Source organism: Alexandromys fortis, unplaced genomic scaffold, assembly GCF_014885135.2.
Source record: "Alexandromys fortis isolate MF-2015 unplaced genomic scaffold, M_Fortis_MF-2015_v1.1 scaffold_86, whole genome shotgun sequence".
In the NCBI taxonomy this organism is placed as follows: Eukaryota; Metazoa; Chordata; class Mammalia; order Rodentia; family Cricetidae; genus Alexandromys; species Alexandromys fortis.
This window is the reverse complement of record NW_026067965.1, coordinates 4,804,838-4,818,854: the sequence shown is the minus strand read 5'-3', so window position 1 is coordinate 4,818,854 and position 14,017 is coordinate 4,804,838.

Below are 14,017 nucleotides of genomic sequence, written 5' to 3'. Positions count from 1 at the left end.
TCAGCAAGACGACTAAAGAAAAGCTTCCACTAAGTAACACCACTGCAGGAGTTAGATTACTGTGGGCTGAGAAAGGACCATATAGAAGTCTTCAGAGAGGAGTCTCGGGGTTCACTCCACAGACTAGACAGCTAAAGGGCATCAGATGTGTCAGGACCGGTAATCTGAAGACAAGTGAAGCTTATTGTTGTGACTTCAAGTAAGCTTAGGCTTCATCTTGAGCACCAGGCTAACCAGGGCTATTGTGAGACCCTGTCCCAACAACAACAACAAATCTGTACTTACAAAACTTATTTTTCAGAGTTCCTTTTAAAGAAGCAATTTGTGTGTGTGTGTGTGTGTGTGTGTGACACGAACGAAGGAGGAATATGTAAACTGTAACTGTGTAAGAGACTACTGAAAGGTGTTCTCAGGAGAATGGGGGGAGGGGCTTGCCTCCAAATCAAGTTTATGGGTGGAGCCCAGAGAGGAGCCAGTCCAGAGTACAGGAAAGCTGTCTGGATCCTTGAATCTTGTTAAACAGAGAAGGGAAATCATTCCAAAAAGAGAGCCAAGTTGATTATAGGCACACTGAAAACACAGTTTTTAAAAATTGAGGCAATTATTCCCAAAATAATTTTTGAAATAAAATCTGTACAGGAATAGCAAGTCATGTTTACAGGGACTAGTACCACAAATGTTGCAATGTTGATTTAATGCCCTCACCCCCCCCCATGATGTCACTGTTTGGGGAGGATGGGGAGAGTGTAAGCATGCCCACCCAATACTTTCACTTTTCACACCAGGGAGTCAGTGAGATTCCAAACAGGAAATGCCCAGCATGTGGGTACTATTGAGAAAATAGAGGTAATCACCAGAAGAATGAGTTCTGTACACTGAAAATGCTCACCATTCAACAGCAGTACCGCTGATGCTCACCACGGAACAGCGGTACTGCCGATGATGGGAGCTGGGCAAAGGGCCACTGTTTGCTGTGATAAGATTTGTTAATATGTCTTATTTCTTTTAAAAATTATTCAGGTGTTAACTTTATAGAAAAATGAAATTTAGTATGCTGTAATTATGGAGTTAAGGAGGGACATGAAGGTGACGTCAACACTATTTTATTTCTCAGGTGGCGAATGTGACAAGACTATTTCTGGGCATCTCAAATATATAGCCGAGATCTTTATTGCATTTATTTATTATTTATTTATGTGGACATATGTGTGTGGAGGTCAGAGTCATGGGAATTGGTTCTCTCTTCCACCATATGGGTCCTGGGGCTGGAACTTAGGTTGTCAGGCTTGGCTGCAAGCCCCTGCCCCGCTGCACCATCTTACGAGCCCTCAGACATAGTTTTTATATAGCAACACAGACACAACGCTGTTCCGAGGGGGTTACCGAAGCTTAGGGTCATGAGTGTCGGATATGGGACAGGAAAAGGAAGACAGTTGTACTGAGCGAGTAGTGGGATGCTGTGGAGATGTGGATATCTCGGATGATAGTTAGGAGAAGTGGAGACATTACAAACTCCGCTGCAGGAAGTGGAGTTGGGTCCTGGTGTCCGGCTGAATAGAGGTGAGCTACGTGCTTCCCCTCCCCCTCCAGCCCGCCCTCGGGACTACTATAACAAACTTCCACACCTGCGTGAGGGCTTACACCAATACAGGTTTATTCTCTCGGTGCTGGAGGTTGGAAGTCTGAGGCAAGAGCTACCTTCCCTCTGCAGAGTCTGGGGGTGCTGTGAGTTAGATCTGGAATGTTCCGGGCTGGCAGCGCTGCTCCAGGAGATGGGAACTTCCGGAGGTGGAGCCTGTCTGGAGAAAGTGGACCCCTGGGCTGTGTCTTTAAAGGTTTCATCTTCTTCCCAGTTCCATCCTCTCTGTCTGCTTTCTGGTCACCAAATGCGAGGAACCGTCTCTACCACACTTTCCTGCTGCTGTGACGTTTTGCTTCAGTACGGGGGGAGCAAGCGGAGGGGAGCAACCAGTCAGCCATGTGTGGAGCCTTCGGAAACCACGAGCCAGAGTAGTTTTTTCCTCTTTTATGCCGTCCTGTCAGGTATTTTGATCACAGCTAACAAAAAGGAATCCATATAAAGAGGTATTCCTTGCCTGTGGGAGCATCGCTCTCATCTCTGCCTCCATCTTCTCATGACCTTCCTTGTATTCCTGGTAGCAATGGATGATCCCCTCCTGCCTCTCTTTTATAAGAGCTGGAATGGTATCCTGGGCCCAACTGGGTAACCCAGGAGCAAGACCCATCTGCAAAAAGTTTCTTCCCAAACAAGGGGACATTCACAGGTTGTGCAGGTAAATATTTAGTAGATCGATATTCAGAATACCACCAAGGGTGACTGAATTTAAGGAAATAATCTTCAGAGAGATTTTTTTTTAAGAGGAAAGCAACATGAACAAAAGAATAATTGCTGAATAACAAATAAAGACTCGAATCAGCCAGCATGAAATCTTTGGATGTGTATATTTTCGATAATTCGAAAATGTCAAATTTCAAGTTTTATATCAAATTTCTTTAAAATTTTAAATGTATGTGTGTGTGCACATGTGTGTACGTGCACATTTCTGTGAGTACCCAGGAAGGTACCCATGAAGAAGGCATTGACTCCTCCGGAGCTCAAGTTACAGGTAGTTGTGAGCCATCCAACCTGGATGCTGGAAACTGAACTCCGGGCCTCTACAGGAGCAACAAGTGTTCTTAACCCCTGCGCCATTTCTTCAGCCCTCAAATGTCTTTATTGACTGCGGGTACTTTACCACTTTGAGCAGCAAGAAAATTGAAACATTTTTCTTAAAATATGTGTAGATTTTACTTATTTCCAGTCAGGGAAATTCACAAGGGTGCCTGGAAGCATTTGGGAGGCAGCTGTAGGAGGATCAATACAGGTTTGGGGCCAGCTTGGTTTATACAGCAAGTTCCAGGCTAGCCGGGGCTACATAACAAGACTCAGAAAAAAGAAGAGATTTTTAAATACACCAGGAAATGAGCAAACAGCTTCATAGAGAAAGATATTTCAGGCAAGCTTAAAGCAAATAAAGCCTAGGTTACAAGTTGAAATTCTGGCAAACATTGCTTTATTAATTTTATAAATTAATAAATATAATTATAAAAATTTTATAAAATTTAAGCATTTTATAAATTGATGGAAGAAACAGAGGGCATGAGGAAATGATAGACACGAACATGTGCCTCTCTAAACACTTGGCTGTTGAAGCAGGGTAGCCCAGTGAACCTTTGGGGCAGCAGGAGGAGCATCATGTCTCTTCACTGTTCACAACAGTGACCACTGACATCACATCGTTACTGGACACTTGGAGTCTCAGCAATAAACAAAGGAAAAAGTACTTGCGGGGAGATGTGACCTAGTCCTCACAGAAATGGATTGATGAATGAAGCAAATTGAAGAATGAAGCCAGACATAGTGATGCATGCCCGAAATGCCTACAGGCAGGAGGTGGAGGCAGGAGGATCAGAGGCTCAAGGCTAGCCTTGAGGTGTATAATAATTTGGGGACTAGCCTGGGCTACATGAGATGTTGCTCCAATAAAACAAAAACCCCAAAGCAAGAATGATAGCGATGAGCTGGTAGCAAAGGATTTCTCCATTAATAACTTGTTTGTTTTATTTGGCCTCCTGTTTTGATCTAGAAGAGCTGGACAGGTTGATAACAAACAAACCCATTCTGCTATTTACATAACAGACTCAATCCACTGTCATCATGATTCATGGGTGATCATGTTCTAGGCAGTAAAAAATATTTTCCCTTTTGGAGCCTCGGGTCAATATTTGGATGTCCTGTTGGAACGATGTCTCCAAATAGTAGGCGCCACACCTTGCTCTGCTCATCTGTGTTTGGTGAGCCTGGCTCCTCTCCAGCCATAGCGAGATGCCTGAGGTCACTGTACTATCTCCTCATCCCTCTCCGGTACTGTATCCTTCTCTCAGCATCCATCCTCAGGTTTCCATTGCTGTGATAAAACACAGTGGACCAAATGCAGCTTGGGAAGGAAAGGGTTTATCTCAGCTTGTAGGTCATCACCCAGGGAAATCAGGGCAGGAACTGAAGGCAGGAACTGAAGCAGTGGCCACAGAGGAGTGCTTCTGACAGGCTTTGCTCCCGATGACTTGCTCATCCTGCTTTCTTATGGCATCCAGGGTCATCAACCCAAGTGTGACACCAGCCACGGTGAGCTGGGCCATCGCGCGCGCGTATACACACACACACACACACACACACACACACACACACACACACACATATTAATGAGGGAGTGCAGAGATGGCTCAGCAGTAAAGAGCATGGGCTGCTCTTTCAGAGGACCTGGGTTTGATTCCCAACATCCACATGGCAGCTCACAAATATCTGTCACTCCAGTCCCAGGGGGGTCTGATTTCCTCTTCTGGCCCCTAAGAGCACAAGGAACACGTGGTACATAGAGACACATTCAGACAACACACCCATACACATACACACATAAAATAAATGTTTTCAAAATATATTTTTAAAGATACCCACTACGTCATCACATCAGACCACCAGGCTATCAGGAGTCAAGAAAATGGTGTATGACCCAAGGATTGCCAAGTAGCTCCCCCAGGAAAGAGGGGACATGAACATGAATCAGCTTGAACTTCATGCTGTAAATGTGAGGTGTATTTACACAGAAAACATTTGTTAAAATCCTGTTATGTTCAGCGGTGAACTCTCTTCTGAGGTCTAGGAATACATCAGAGACAAAACAGACAAGACTTGGGCTCTGGAGCATCTGGGTTCTAGTGTTTGTTGCACATTTTGCTTGGAAATGAGTGTCAGAGTCTGCATCCTGTTCGGTTGAGGAACAGGGCAATATACCAGTCACACCGGGGCTTGCTTCAGTACAAAAGCAATTGCTTCCTACAAAAAGGGTAAAGTGGCTGCCCCGGCCCTCTTCATGTGCCTAAGAAATAGTAAATGGAGTCTTCTATTTGAGCACATTTTTGGGCGATATAAAGAGTTGCATTTAAAGCTGGGTCAGTGATGGAGAGAAGGCAGAGCCTAGGGAGCCAGGGCAAAGGATGAGGGACAATGAAGGGATGTGGATCCTGGCAGCCTCTGCCAGGGTCTAGACACACAGGATGTTTTAGAAGTCGTTCCCTCTGCTTGACACATCGGAAAGAATCTCATGCCCTTCTTCTTCTTCTTCTTCTTCTTCTTCTTCTTCTTCTTCTTCTTCTTCTTCTTCTTCTTCTTCTTCTTCCTCCTCCTCCTCCTCCTCTTCCTCCTCTTCCTCCTCTTCCTCCTCTTCCTCCTCTTCCTCTTCCTCTTCCTCCTCCTCCTCCTCCTCCTCCTCCTCCTCCTCTTCCTCCTCCTCTTTCTCCTCCTCCTCCTCCTCCCCTCCTCCTCCTTCTCCTCCCCTTCTTCTTTCCCTTCTCCTTTTTAGTGACAAGTTCTCTTACAGCTCAGATTGGCCTTGAGCTCCCTTGTAAGTAGAGGATGATGCTGAATTTCTGATTTTCTGCCTCTACCCCGAGTGCTGGGATTAAAGGTGTGTGCCTCTGTGCCCAGCGCTGAGAACAAAATGCAGAGCTTTGCCATGATAGGTGCGCACTCCACCAACGGAGCTGCCTCCTTAGCCCAAACATTTTCTTTAAGGGACTCCGGTGGAGAGCAGCCCCAGACTGACAGCAACCATGCTCTTGGTGGCCACAATTCTCTACTGGTGGATCACAGGCTCCTGGCACAGCTTGCTCTCCAGACCAGCCTGCCTGGTCATTAGGCAGGCTGGAGGATGGCATGCAGCTGGCAGCTGTGCCAACCAGGAGCCAGAGGGGCAGACACCACAGCCGGTACATAAGGAAGCAGCCTCTCACCAAAGAGGTGCAGAGAGGTGGTGGTGGCCGTAGGGATTGCAGGGCTAGATGCCGAGTGGGCAGAAGGCCCAAGGGACCTACCCATCCCACAATGGGTGGTTTGAGGGCTTTGTCGCCTAAGGCATAGAACTGAAGATGTTTATGAAAACCAGATGCTGGTGGGAGAGCTTCTCATCCTGAGGAGGTTTGGATGGAGCTTTCCACCCTTCCCTGCTGTGGTCAGAAATAGACCCAGAAGAGAAGAATTGGCATGGTCCAGGCAGCCTGGAGCAGAAGAGCAATGGGCCAGCGCTCTAAACCTCATTGCTTTCTCCGGCACTGCTGTGCACCATGTACTCACGATCCCTATTTACACAGTCATAGGAAGTGTTAAAAACCTGACCAAGATCACACAGCTTGCAAGGATCGGAACCAGAGCGGCTGGCTTCAGAATCTTATGCCTCACTTGGTGCTAACCTTGCACCTTTGGCCCCAGAGGCAGAGGGTAATACCCCCCTCTTCTTCAGCACCCACTGTCTGACTAGATATTTGTCACCTCTATGTCGTCATCTTCAGGAATGCCATTATTAGCATCCCATATGATTGATGATGAAACTGGGGCTCAGAGCTCATGTCTTGGCTGCAAAACCAAGATCCCATGGCTCACAACAGTCTGGATTTTATTGGTTAATTTGTGTAATGGATGTGTACATGCATGTGTGTGTGAGTGTGAGTGTTTGCATGTGGAGGCTTAAGCTAGGCATTGAGTGTCTTCCTTAACTGCTCTCCACCCATTTTTTGAGACAGGGTCTTTCCGTGGAGCTGAAGTGCACCTCTATGTTCCTTGGGTGTCCAGGGGTCCTCCTGTCTCTGCCCTCTCGTTATTGGGATTACAGGCACATTCCTCTGTGCCTGGCTTTTGCTTTTTACTAGCAGTAGTAATGTTAAGTTTTAATTAAAAATTATATTAATTTCTTCATTGAGTATGTATAAATGTGCATGTGTGTGCATGAATGTCACGATGTGTACACACAGAGGTCAGGTGACAGCTTGCACAGGCAGTCAGTGCTCTTCTACCATGTGAGGCCTGGGGACTGAACTCAGGTCATTAGGCGTGGAGAAAAGTGCCTTTGCCCAGAGTCGTGTTCCAGGGAGCAGGAGCATCCTCCCCCCCCCTTTTTTTTTTTGGTGCTGGGAATAGAACTCAGGTCCCTGTGCTTATACCAAAGGCACTTACAGACTAAGTCAGCCCCACCCCAGTCCCAGCCTCCAGAGTCTTTCTTTTTTCTTTTTCTTTTTAGGCAGTTCTGTTCTCTGTAATGCTTGGCAGGTAAGAGGACCTCAGTGGACAATGAGTTCTCCCCTTCTCTCTGAGACAAGGAGTGAGTGTGTGTCCTGATCTGGCTGAAGGGCCCAGTTCAGGGGGCTCGGGGATTTTGCAGGTCTGCCCCTCACCTCAGCCAGACACCTCCCAAAGCGTAAGGCAGCCAGAAAAAGCCAGAGACCTTCGGACAGCGCCAACTGGAACCTGTGTTGCCTTTCTCAGTCACTGCCTCTCTGCAGGGACTTCGGCCAAGAGCCAGCAGGACAGACAAGGGCCGCATGGACCTGCAGCCTGCGGCTCGCCCCGGAGGGCGGGCAGCCAGGTGCCCGCGGCCACAGGAGAGAAGGGCCCCTCTTCTCTCCACTCAAAGGTGGATTGAGGAAGGCTGGCTCTGGGATTTTTTCAAGAAGCTTGTCGGGAACCAGAGAATAGGAACATCTGTGCCCTGGGTTCTGTCCTGGCCTCGGCTCAGGCCACAGTCTGGAGCTGGCGTCGGCTGGAGACAGGCCTGCATCCTGCTGGCAGGAGGGTGGAGCTGCTTCTGGTCTGCTGGTTGAGGAAGGCAGCCCCTAACCTCCACCCTTGGGAGCCCAGGAGTGTGGCCGGGCATGGGAGGGCGCAAGGAGCTCTCAGGTCTGGGGTACCAGGACTGTGTGCATAGAAAGGCCAAGGCAGGCCCTTGAGTCTCAGCAGGTAGGCTTCCTGAACCCTAGGCCTTTCCCTTCCCCCCTAGGCCTTTGGCAACAGGCATTTGTGGTCATTCTTAGTGTTCCTCCCCACCCCTTATCCCCTTTCCCAGCTGCTCATCAAGGCTGAAAGACAATGTAGAAACCATCAAGTCTACTGATTTTCCCCTGACCTTTTTTTTTTGTATTTAGTGTATTTTTCATTTAAATTTTATTTTGAAAAGGTAGTGTATTGTGCTGGGATGCAGTTCAGTTGGCAGAATACTTGCCTGGTATGCACCACTGGGCCCGGGATTTGAGCTCCAATACCACATGAGCTAGGCAAATTTACAATTCCAGCACTCTGAGGTTTAAGGCAGGAGGATCCAAAAGTTCAAGATCATCCTCAACTACCTATCCAGTTCAAAACCAGTCTGAAAGGATGTAGGGTATTTACATGGTTCAAATTTTTAAATGTTATTAAATGGTGTGTGTGAATAGCTATATATATATATATCTGATCTGGCTGAAGGGCCCAGTTCAGGGGGCTCGGGGATTTTGCAGGTCTGCCCCTCACCTCAGCCAGACACCTCCCAAAGCGTAAGGCAGCCAGAAAAAGCCAGAGACCTTCAGACAGCGCCAACTGAAACCTGTGTTGCCTTTCTTAGTCACTGCCTCTCTGCAGGGACTTCGGCCAAGAGCCAGCAGGACAGACAAGGGCCGCATGGACCTATATAACTATATAGATATAGAGATAGATAGATATCTCTTTTACCTGGATTTCATCAGTCCTTTTCACCCTTGCCTCCCACTCATAGCGCACAACAAGATACACACCAGCTAAGGTATACCCCTTCTTGGCCAGGTTTGCTTGGTGGTGCACACTAGTACTCAGAGGCAGAAGGAGATAGATCTTGTAAGTCTGAGGCCAGCCTGGTCTACATAACAAGTTCTGGTCCAGCCAAAACTACCTAATGAGACCCTGTCTACAACAGACAAATTCTTACAGGGTTTTGGTATGAAAAATGGGAATTTGCTGCTATATTTACTTTAATTTCTCTATTTTGTTTTAGTATTATAATAAAGTGCATGCGACATATTTTTCTGTGTGTTTGTTTTGTTAAACGTATTAGTAAGAAGCCATCTTGTTTGTTCTGTTTTCATCCAGACCTCCTTTTGAATTTATTAAAGCACAAATAAAATGCTCACATATATCAGATAATAATATTAATAATATCTGATATAATAATATTCCTTTAGCATCTTCGTTTTCCTAGCTGTGTAATAGTCCCTTTGTGGCTGTACTATATCATGTGTTAACCAGACTGTAAGAAGGAACACTTGGGTTGTTTCAGTCTTCCTGTGTGAAGGCTGGGTTTATGCCAGCTTGTTCTGGTTACAGAAGACAGTAAGTGAGGCCAGCACTCAACTCGCAGATGCCACCATCCATGCCAGCCAGGCCGTGGAAGAAGCGCACAATAAAACCTCAGAACCCATAAGACACATCTTGTAGACCACGATAGGGGCTCCGTCTGATGGTTTCTTAGGTAGGGAGCTAGGGCTTAGGTTAGGGCCAGGCCTGATTGGAGGCCGCAGGGTCAGCTGTGGGAGAGGTGGGACTGCAGAGCGGATCTGGTCCTGCGCACCACCTCTGACAGCAGAATGCCCATAACATGCCTCTGAGGCTACTTGGTTAGAAGGACAGATGGGTTACTGTGGCCCCAGGAATAGATCATCAGGCCATCAGGCACAGGATCTAGTCACAAGTCTATCCCTGAATCCAGCTGTAGCCCAGACTACAGCTTCTCTGGACCAACCCATGGACACAGGCACAGATTTGGCTATGACACTCAGCCATGGATTCAGCTGGGCATCCCATCCTGGATTTGGTGCTGAACCCAGATAAGGAACTAGCCCTGGGCTCAATTCCAGTTCCGGTTATGGATCTAGACTTGGACTGACCCACGAACACAGCCATAACCATTCTGTGATACGGATTCAGTCCTGGACCATCCCTACCCAGTCTTTCCATCATCCACAGACTCAGTCACAGACTCAGCCCTAGCTAGCTCTAGCCACAGACCAGGCACTGACCAGTAATAGAGCAGGCCATGGACTTACTCATCGATCAAGTTCTGCACCTAGTGCTGGACCCAACTGCAGGTCCCAGATCTGCCTCTCACTTCCTCTGGGTTTTTATTTCCTATTTCTCCCTTCAGGAAGGGCTTTTGGTTTGTTGGAAGTCACCCATAGTGTGTGTGTGTGTGTGTGTGTGTGTGTGTGTGTGTGTGTGTGTGTGAGAGAGAGAGAGAGAGAGAGAGAGAGAGAGATAGAACTGCTGAACTAGATCTTAAGAAATGGAAACTCACCAGGCGGTGGCGGCATGTGCCTTTAATTCCAGCACTCAGAAGGCAGAGGCAGGTGGATCTCTGAGTTCAAGGCCAGCCTGGGCTACAAGAGCTAGTTCCAGGACAGGCTCCAAAGCTACAGAGAAACCCTGTCTCGAAAAAACAAAGCAAAACAAAACAGAAAGAAAGAAGAGAGGGAGGGAGGGAGGGAGAGAGGGAGGGAGGGAGGGAGGGAAGGAAGAAAGAAAGAAAGAAAGAAAGAAAGAAAGAAAGAAAGAAAGAAAGAAAAAGAAAAGAAATGGAAAGTCTAGAAGGTATGGGAGCAAGGAGTAGGAGACCTCGGTCTTTACAGACAGGTTTAGGAAATCTGTGAAAATCTTTAGAAGAAGTTCTGAAGAGGTTTTGTAATTAGGGAGCCATTAGGAAATACATTTTGGGGAAGAGAAATGTGTTTATGAGAAGCCAAAGTTGGGACAGAGTGGCTGTCTGCCTAGTCAGGAGGGATTTAACTCCTACAGATAGGGAGATAAACAGAGGAGGCAGGCAGAAGGCGAAGGGCCAAGGTGTATCTAAAAAGTGGGGTCTCCCAGACTGGAACACAGGGAACTCTGCTACCTCCTATCCCCATGTTGTAATGGAGTTCTGACTCACTCAGCAGTGATGTGACCTCCTTGGGTTCACGTGGTAGATTTGATCCACCTGGGGGAGGTGTGACGTAACTCTGGCTTGAGGATGCTGCTTTCACAGTGGTAGTAACTATGGTAAGAAATACCACTGGTCTAGGAAGCGGGAAAAGTTCGGAGCATTGTGGGATAAATATGCCATGGCTCTAGACAGCGAACCTTCTCCTCCGGGTCTAGCTTCACTTCCGTGACAAGAGGGATGGAATACACGGGCATTTAGGGAAAGGACTGGACCTTGGCTTGGGAGTGATGACAAATGACCCGTAATTGGCACCGTGCAGGGAGGGTGTGGAGCAGCTGCTGTCGGGAATCATGTTGTAGGTTTGCACAATGAGTGTCTTAGAGGTACCCAAGCAGAGCCCATTTCTCAGCAGTCTTGTGCTGGAGCAGAGGGGAAGGTCGGAGGTGGAATTTCTCACCAGCCTTCAAAGTCAGGGAGGCAGGCATCCAGGGTTGCTTCGGTGTGGTTTAGGAAAATATAAAGACATAGTGTCTTTGTGAAATAAATGCGTGTCAGCACCATGAGATGTGTCTGGGATGGGACTATTACCTGGGAGCCTCCTGCCCTGAGCCTGGTGATCCCCCAGGTACCCTTGAGGAATGAATGTGTGGGTCTTTGCCCCAAGGAGACATGAGTGACTGCATTGAGAGCCTTTCCTTTCTCTGCTTGCCTGGCCCCTCTAGCCCAGCTGGCAAAGGTTTTTTGGGGGGGGCTTCGTGGTTAAGAATTAGACAGAAAGACCTCACCTGCAGCTGCCCTGAGCACGAGACCTCACCTGCAGCTGCCCTGAGCACGAGACCTCTCCTGCAGCTGCCCCCGAGCACGAGACCTCGCCTGCAGCTGCCCCCGAGCACGAGACCTCGCCTGCAGCTGCTCTGAGCACGAGACCTCGCCTGCAGCTGCCCCGAGCACGAGACCCTGATGGCAGGCTGGTGGGCCTGCAGCTGAAAGATCTGGAGAGCTGGCGTGGCTAAGGATTTCTAAATAAGCTTTCCCTGAGGACAATAAAGTTTGGCAATCGGCATTCTTGTATCAAGGAAAAAAATAATAAACGGTTTGGAAGTTTTTAGAATTTGAAAAAAAAAAGAATTAGACAGAAAAAAATAGCTTATAACTTCCCAGTTAGTGGGGACCATAAAGGACCCCAGCATCACATCACACAGGCACACATATGTATGCCCTTAAAGAAGGGTTCTCAGGTGTTGGCAACACTCTCTCAGGAGCCAGGAACATTCTGGGAAAGGTTCAACTACTTTGTCCCCAAGGATAGGCTATGGCCCTAGAGGGGGAGGAATGGGCACTAGTGTCCAGGGCCTGGCAGAGATGTCAGTGCGGGTGAAGACTGGTGTGTGTCTAGGCCCAAACACCCACTTGGTTGCTTCTGAGCTTCAGGTGGCTCTAGGGTAAACTGGACCCCGTGGTTTGGCATCTGTGACCCAGAATCCTGCGAAGGCACACCGATTCAGTTACTCACCCCACCCAGCACCCTGAGTTTGTCATCGGCTTGTCTTACTCCACATCTCCCTTTGGGTATGATCTGGCCTCAGATCATGAACAAATATTGACTCTTCATGCTGTGTCCTTATCTGTGGAAACCCAGTGTAGCCTGACCCTTATCCATAACCACAAACCTCCAAGGCTCTGAACGTTGAAAAGAAAAATAAAGAATCCATTGAGCAACACTTGGCCTATACTCTATTTAAAAATATAGTGAATATACATTTTCCATCTAGAAATTCATCTTCGTTTCCTAGGTTGGCAACAACAAATTACCACAGGGTCCGTGAAACCTCAGAAACCTCTGCGTGCCGTGGAACATGCCTGATGCCAGTACTGGGGAACCTGAGGCAGGAGAAGCATATGATATGGAAGTATGAGGGGCTGGGAAGATCATTCAGTACACTGCTTGCTATGCAAGCATCAAGACCCGAGTTCAATCCCCTGAACCTGTGTAAAAATGTTGAGGGTGCAAGCATGCACACACAGATGCACACGCGGCGCGCGCACGCGCACACACACACACACACACAGATCACAATTCATACAATCTGAAATCAAAGTATGAGCAGGTTGTACTTTCTCTGGAAGTCCCAAGTCTTCCTTTTGGAACTTCTGGAAGGTTTTTTTGCTTGCAATCACAACATTACAGTCTCTGCTTTTATCTCCAGCTTCCTTTCTTCTGTTTGAAAAGATCCTAATTCCCGGTTAGGATCACATTCCGAGGTTCCCAGTGGCCATGAGTTCGGGGCATATTATTCAGTCCTTGCAGTTGAACGCCCCTTCCCAATCTCCCTATCCTTTCCTCCATGGTGCCTGCTCCAGCGTGATCAGCAGCACTCTGGGTATCTGCTTGTAGCTCTTGCAGAACGGTGCTCATTGGCATCCTTGTGGTCCCGCCTTCCTTCCCCACATGGTGGGTTTTCTTTTTATGCGTTTGTCCATTTTTAAAATCAGCTCTGGTTGGCAGGACCTCTTTGTCTTGTGGACATTCTTTGTTGCCTGGGTTTCAGGAGCATCTGTTCAGAGTAAATTTGCCCTAGATCCTCTCTGGGCCCTGCGGGGCGAGCTGTTAATTTGAGCAACTCATTTTGTTAATTCCTGACTCAGGGATTTTGAGACTTCAGAGGTTGTGAACACTTTGGCCAAACCCAATGTGAAGAACAAACTTGGAATTTTCTTTCTCCTTGTGAGTTTCTATTTATTTATTTATTTATTTTGTTTTTTCGAGACAGGGTTTCTCTGTAGCTTTGGTGCCCATCCCGGAACTAGCTCTTGTAGACCAGGCTGGCCTTGAAATTACAGAGCTCCGCCTGCCTCTGCCTCCAGAGTGCTGGGATTAAAGGCATGGGCCACCACGCCTGGCATTTTTTTTTTTTTAATGTGAGCATTGAGACAGTATCTGGTTATGTAGCCTAGACTAGATGGGAGCTCATCACTCAGTCCACATTAGCTCCAAACTCATAGCAATCCTTCTGCCTCGGGCTCCTGAGTGTTGGGATTCCAAGTGCATGATACCTTTTGGATTCTGTTTATCCAAATCTCACATGGGTGGGGACAGACTGACGCCCTGCCATTTCTTCCTACCACTAGCCTTCTTCAAGCCACTGGCCTTGCTCTGAGGCTGCACATCCAAGTGTCCTGGTTCTGTTTAGGTGACTTGGTGGCAG